Genomic DNA, 7,500 nt, shown 5'->3' with positions numbered 1-7,500 from the left:
TTGTCATTCAGGGACGACCTAAGCAGAGAAGCAGAGAATAAACCACAATGATGAAAATGTGCGCTCCACGCTGACTTGGGTCACGGGGAGCACTATGATGGACATTGTGAGTTTGTGCATATTTGAAGCGTCATGGATGCCCAATAACGCCGAACATTGTCGGTGCGCTTTACACGCGTTTCCCTGCAATGTCTTACAATAATGCAATGCAAACTCTGTCCTTTTGTATGACAGTGCTTTCTCTTATTTAAGATGTGGAGTGAAGACTTTGTAATCTACAGCTCTCTCTCCATTCAGTCAGAGAATGTCTGATGTCACATAGGACTTGAACCTCAGCCGTCATGGTAACATGCGCAGGAAAATAATGACTTTTTTTTTAGTTTGAGGAACGGTATTAACCGGTATTAACCGGTTACCATTATTTTTAAATAAGTGTTCCCGTTCCAGAACATAAAAAATAATAACGTTTCCGGTTTCGTTTCTGTTCCCTGTAAAATACAAAAAGTTCCTGGTTTTCGTTTTCGTTCCTTGAACCGGTTCGAAGCCCTGGTTAAAACCAGAATCTTTGAACACAATAGCTCAATTAGAAGAAATGAAGACAAATCATCTGTGGCGAGGCATTTTCATTCTGAGGGTCATGATGCGAACATACTCAAATTTATGGGTTTAGAGGTGGTTAATCGATCTCCACGAAGGGGAGATAGAGACAACCATCTCTTACAGTGAGAGGCTTGGTATATTTTTAGTTTGAATACCTGCATTCCAAATGGCATGAATGAAGACCTACAGCTGTCCTGTTTTTTTATGAATGCGATGTTGTCATGAATGTGTTGTTGGTTATGTTATGTATACTATGCAATGTACTGAATTGTATCCAGTGAATGTCTCCAACCAATAGATTACCTTGACAGGTGGACTGAATACACCACTGTCATTGGCAGTGTTGGGAGTAACGCGTTACAAAAGTAACTAATTACTGTAATGCATTACCTTTTTGAGTAACGCAGTAAAAAAATCGGTAATATGTCCTCGTTACAACGCAAGTAACTTGCACATTACAACGCATTTTTTTCACCTACATGTACATTTTGTGTGGGTATTTTGTTTTCTTTATACAATGTTCGCGGATCACCACGAGATCAGCTAGGCCCTATTGCATCTGATAGCCTACGTCCGCGCAGAGATTTTAAAGTTCCACGCAGAACATTGCTTCCTCAACGCTTCGTCTCTCGAAATGGCAGGCTGACAAAGCGTCGCTCTAGGATTATAAGGTTCTATCTGACATTTTGGTCGAAATTGAGTTATTGCCATAGACATATTATAGTAACACTGCTTTACATCCTAGAATATGTTTTGAAACGTTTTATGCATTTTTCACCGTTTAATCCTCAGAACCATAAGGTTCTATCTGCAAAACCGCACTTCAACTTAGAATTATAGGGTTCTATCTGACGCAATTGAACGTAGCAGCTTTGCAAAGCGGCTAATCAGCTGCTTTTTCGTTTGTTATGTCTCCAACGCATGTCTCCAGTCTCAGTGCTACCATTGCCTCGCAAAATCTTGCAAATATGAGCTTCTGTTTGCCATTCAAAGCAAGGATGGCGACTCCAATGCACCCCCGCTTATTTAATCAGCAAAAGGCGGAGCTATGCACCAAGTTGGACAGATCTTGCAACTTACGGTGACACTGATGTAGCCCACATTAGAAAGTTGAAGTCGAAACACATTCAAAGAACAAACGTGGCAATTCTTAATCCCATGCTTGCCAATTAGCTGTGCTTACGTGAGGCAACATTAGGTTTTGCGTTGCGTTGGGTCAGAATTGCTCAAAAAGTAGCCAGTAGTAGGCTATCATGGACATGACCAAACTAGCTATCAATATTAGGCCTACCTTACGCGATGAGATGCCATCACAGTCGATTTTACTGAGCCAAGCAGGAAGGTATAATGACGGTAAACCTTACGTTACGCACGTGTTGTAGACTTGCAGTGTTCGTATTTGACCAAGTGCTCGCTGGTTGCGCATGGCGTACCAGCATGGTATTATCTAACCATTTAATATACTATGGCTTTGGGTCACTAATTATTATTATTTTTACACTTTTTGGTTCCCACTGCAATAATGGGACAAACGTTAAAATAAAATCTCTCTATCTATTTGTAGCTAGCTCTATCTAATCTTGCCATGGCTAGCCTTTCCCAGGTGCCATCTGTGGAACAGGTGCTGTATATCCTATTGGACCTTTACTTTTTGGTAAATTAAGCTGATGTTAAGATTTTTTAGTGGCTTTTAGCATATTAGGCCTATTTATTAAGATAATGTTGTGGGCTCAATGATAGATTACACCGACCCACCCAGGCCAAGTGACCCAAGAACCAAGGGGGCCCTAAACCTCATCATCCACTTTTAAAACATTGTGCATATCATTATTCATTCCCTGAATGTGAAAAGCAGGTACCTGTTGTAATTTATTATATGGAGCCCTGGAATAGTCTAACAAGTACACCTTTACTGCAGTAAATGCAATATGTTAGATACATACCTCCATACTATACAAAAACATTGACTGTAATGCACATTTGAATTGTATTGCAGTGCTGACAGATCTGTACCTGGTATATATTTTACAGTACATTACATAACATTAGGCCCTCATCCAAAGGGACTTACAGTACAGGGTATTTGTACAGGGTATTGGCTATAGTCCATGGAGAAGTAAGGGGTTAGGTTTCTTGCTCAAGGACATCTCAGCCAGGGAGTGAGATGGTGGGATTTGAACCTGTAACAATTAGTCTCCTTAACCACTTGGCCAGGGGTGGAGAAACTTTTGCATCTGTACTATGAACACAAATCAGGATTTCCCCCTGCACTTTAGGCCTATATTGAAGGCGGCCACCTTCACAACAGACCCCACCTTCACTAGGTCCCCTGAAAATGCAACTTAATTGTATTGCAAATGTAATTCCATGTCATATTTCATGTGAAGCTGCATAACATTAAAAGTATATCGGGCCCGGATAAGATGATTACGGCCCTTGGGACATAGGTTCTCCACCACACTGGGCCATGGGCCATTCTGATATTGTGTTAAAATTTGACTTTTCCCCCCCTCATTTTCTTGGGGGACAAGCCCCTGAACCCCTAATAACCAAGGGTTTCTAATATCTAGGTTAAACTCTATCTAACTACGGGTATTGTATAAATACATACAATATATACATATAGGCTATATATAGGCCTTCAGTGGCCTGAAATCTCCAAATGCCAATTCATATTCTTTAAATAGTGTTGTTACAACCATTGTATTAGTAATCTATGAGTTTTGTTCCGAAATCATTGTTAATTTCTATGTTTTGGTAGATAGAACCCTATAATTCTAAAAACATTTTGCGGTAAGGTTCTATCTGCATTCTACCTGTTTAAAAAACACCACTTCCCAAAGTTCAATGATTTAAATATTTCAGATTTAGAGTTCATTTAAGGTGTCTTTAACTCTAGTGTATCAAATTAACATGTTCCATATGTCAATTATGATCTACAGACTGCCCCAATTATACAGTGCAAAATCGTATCTTACAGCAATACATACTGTGGCCTGCAATCTCCAAATACCACTTAATTTTCTTTAAACAGTGTTGTTACAATTATTTTATTAGTAATCTATGAGTTTTGTTCAGAAATTATTGTTAATTCTGATGTTTTGGTAGATAGAACCTTATAATCGATTTCAGTGCAATAAGGTTCTATCTACATTTTACCTGTTTTAAAAAACACCACTTCCAAATGTTCGATGATTTTAATATTTTAGATTTACAGTTCATTGAAGGTGTCTTTGAGTCTAGTGTATCAAACAAACCTATTCCATATGCCAATTCTGATCTACAGAGTGCAAAATCTTTAAACCTCAATATCTCAGAACTGGTCAAAAGTCAGATAGAACCCTATAATCCTAAGGCGACGAAAGGATGACCGATCAGATCCAGCTTGCTCGTTTTCAAGATGGGTATATGCCCACTACCTTGACTTCATTGAAAATAAGGACGGCAAGAACATTTAAGTTAAATTGCACACTGTACTTGAAACCCAAACCGCTGTCCACGTCCAAAAACAGTATCCTACAAACAATTTGACGATTTGAAGAGGTTCCATAGCACCACCAAATTAGTCAGGAAAGGAGGGGATGCATCCCATTCGCACGAGACAGGGACACGGCAGGGTAGGCTATCCGACGGGGGGGATGAGTACGTTGCACCCCCCTCACTTTTGTTCAACTAAACATCACTAAAATTTAAATAAATCCATTTGAAATAAAATATTATACGTTTGCCTGTCAAAGTAGTGAAATTGAAAATGCTTGCTGTCGTTGCATCACTCTGTAGCCTTTCACTGTAAATTCCAGCGCAATAGCCTAGTTGCATGAATAGAAAGCTGTTTGCGCAAAGTCGCAGTGCTGGCCGCGGTGCTGACTGAGCGCGCGTAAAGAATAGTTCTAGAGTTATGAGTGAGTGACAAACTGATCTCCGCACGAAGTCACATGATTCAGGCGAGCCACGAGCTTGCAAACTGACTGGCTGGTATCCTCGCAATCATTTTTTTCGCCTATAATTTCGTTCATTGATAAGACATTTTCCGCGGTGTGCTCTATATAATTAATATTCAAAATGGGCCTACTGTAGCAATGCATCTGCTCTTTTATCAATAATAATTTTCAAACTCGTAGTGCAGTGAGATGGCTTTAATGTTTCAGCCAAGTGCAACGGAGCATGTGCTGCATGCGTCCGTAAAAGATAAAAAACGGCGCTGGTGTGCATGGTAAGGTGTGGTAAGAAGAGAAAGGATTAATCATTGTATTGGTGAATCAATGTATGTGGGTAAGACGCAATTCCTGAAAATGTTGGTTTTCAGTCTGCAGGCTTCCAAAACGACTGGATGGCAGGTAAAACTCATGCCACCTCATAGATTTGCACTGTAGATCGCCAAATCCTTATTTCCAGTCATTTTGGCTAAAGTAACTAAAAGTAATGCAAAAGTAGTGTAATGCCTTACTTAAAAAAAAAAGTAATGTTGTAATGTAAGGCATTACTTTTAAATGGCAGTAACATGTAATAAGTAGTGCATTACAGTTTTTGAGTAACTTTCCCAACAGTGGTCATTGGTTGGTAACAGTAGTGTGGTGATGGGTGTGGGTATTTAGGATTGTTTTTTTTTTTGTTACTCTTGTTGCACACTGAAGAAGGCACACGCCGAAACGCGTCTGTGCAATAAAAAACACTACTATGCAAGGTGCGGCCTCCTTCTTGAAACGTTGAATTTAAAATTTGAGCCAGCACCCTCAGAGGTTTAAATAATTAAGAGTGACGCCTGCTCCAAGAAGAAAATTGACATAATCATTGCATACAACCAGTGTTGCCAGACTGGGCGGTTACCCGCCCAAATGGGCTGCTTGGGATGGCCGTCTGCAGTTAAAAACGGGAAAAATCCGTCCATTTGGCGTTTTTTTCTGCAGTTTTATGCCCATAGAAATACAATTCGTCGAAATTGGGCGGAATTTAGCGCTTCCTGACGGTTTTTGAGCACCTTTTTGGGCGGGATTTGATCAGACACATCTGGCAACACTGCATGCAAATCTTGTATATACGAAGTGCACAGGAGATATACAGAACCATGAGTTCATATGCCAAGTAGGGTTAGTGTTTTTATGTGTGTATGTATGTTTTGTTTGTATGTCTTTTAAGTACCATACATTAGCACAGTAGACTACACACACACTTGCACGCGCATACACTCACGCACACACACACTCACACACACACACACACACACATAACATGCCTTCGAGTCTCTCCTGGGTATTGGCAGTATATTGTCATGAAAGAGAGTCTTTATTTGCTTACTTTACTTTACTTTACTTTACTTTACTTTACTTGTGTTTTAATAAAGGAATCCTTTATTGAGATCTCTTGGGTGTACGTACATGAAAACCATATGTTCATTGAAGGATGTCAAATTTTCCATTTCCATTGCTGTCCGACAGAATCCTCCTCTCTCCACTTTCTATTATTTTTCATGACTTTATTAAATAATTTAAAATTGATATTTAAATATTTAAGTAAACAATGCATAGTGAAAAGTGGGTTTTAAAGGAGCACTCCTGCCAATTTCAATATGCTGTTGTATTGCTCACGCTACCCTTGACCCGGTGGTGCTGCATTTTTTGGCTCAGCCCTTTCGGAGCTATGAGCTATTCTAATGGGGGCAGATTTTGTTTACATTTAAACAAATCTTAACATAAGCCTACTCCAAATATTTTCCCAAAAGGTATCGCTGTTTGCTAGTTGTCTGCTGATGTTGCATAACCTTTTGGATGTTTTGGGGAATTAATATTAAAAAAAATGAAATGTAAATAAACACCTGCCCCCATTACAATGACCAGGATCTCGGAAAAGGCTGAAGAAAAAAAAGGCATTGGAACTGCATGTTGAAATTGGCTGGAGTTATCCTTTAAGTAATTTATCAAACTCATATACTCAACTGGCCAATAAACTGGTTTTATTAAAATATATATATATATGCCCTCCATAATTATTGGCACCCCTGGTTGAGATGTGTTAAAAGCCTTAAAATAAATTCAGTGTTTATTGCAGAAGAATACTGTCACACTGAAAATTGTAGGAAAATGTAGCCTTCAACTCAAATGAATTGTAAGAAAATAAAAAAATCCCTGACTAAAAAATAATTATTTTTCATTAAATCACCTGTTCCACAATTATTGGCACCCTTAACAATTCCCAGGAAATAAATATAATTGAAGCATTTCTGTCATTTCTACAGTAGTTTACAAAGTTTACCAGAGTATGTAGGAACATTTAATTAGTAATTCATCACTTCCTGTTTCCCTGGGGTATAAATATGACGTGACACCGAGGCCATTTCTCTTATCCACTCTTAAACATGGGAAAGACAAAGGAACACAGCATACAAGTGAGGCATATGTGCGTCGACCTTCACAGGTCAGGCAGAGGCTACAAGAAGATTGCCACTCAACTGCAGCTGCCCATATCCACTGTGAGAGGAATAATTAAGAAGTTCAAAACAACTGGAACAGTGGTAAACAAGCCTGGACGAGGACCCAAGTTTATTTTGCCACCACGCACAGTGAGGAGGATGGTAAGAGAAATCAAAAGATCTCCAAAGCTCACTGTTACAGAATTACAACAAATGGTAGCATCCTGGGGTCACAAAGTCTCCAAATCAACCATCAGGCGCTGTCTACACGCCAACAAGCTGTTTGGGAGGCATGCACGGAGAAAGCCTTTCCTCACTCACAATCATAAACGCAAGCGTCTGGAGTTCGCCAAGCGGTATTGGGGCTTCAACTGGGACCGTGTGCTTTGGTCAGATGAGACCAAGATTGAGCTTTTTGGCAACAAACACTCTAAGTGGGTCTGGCGTACCACGAAAGATGCGCATGCTGAAAAGCACCTCATACCCACTGTGAA

This window comes from Engraulis encrasicolus, chromosome 6 (genome assembly GCF_034702125.1).
Source record: "Engraulis encrasicolus isolate BLACKSEA-1 chromosome 6, IST_EnEncr_1.0, whole genome shotgun sequence".
Lineage (NCBI taxonomy): Eukaryota > Metazoa > Chordata > Actinopteri > Clupeiformes > Engraulidae > Engraulis > Engraulis encrasicolus.
This window is presented reverse-complemented; position numbering follows the sequence as displayed.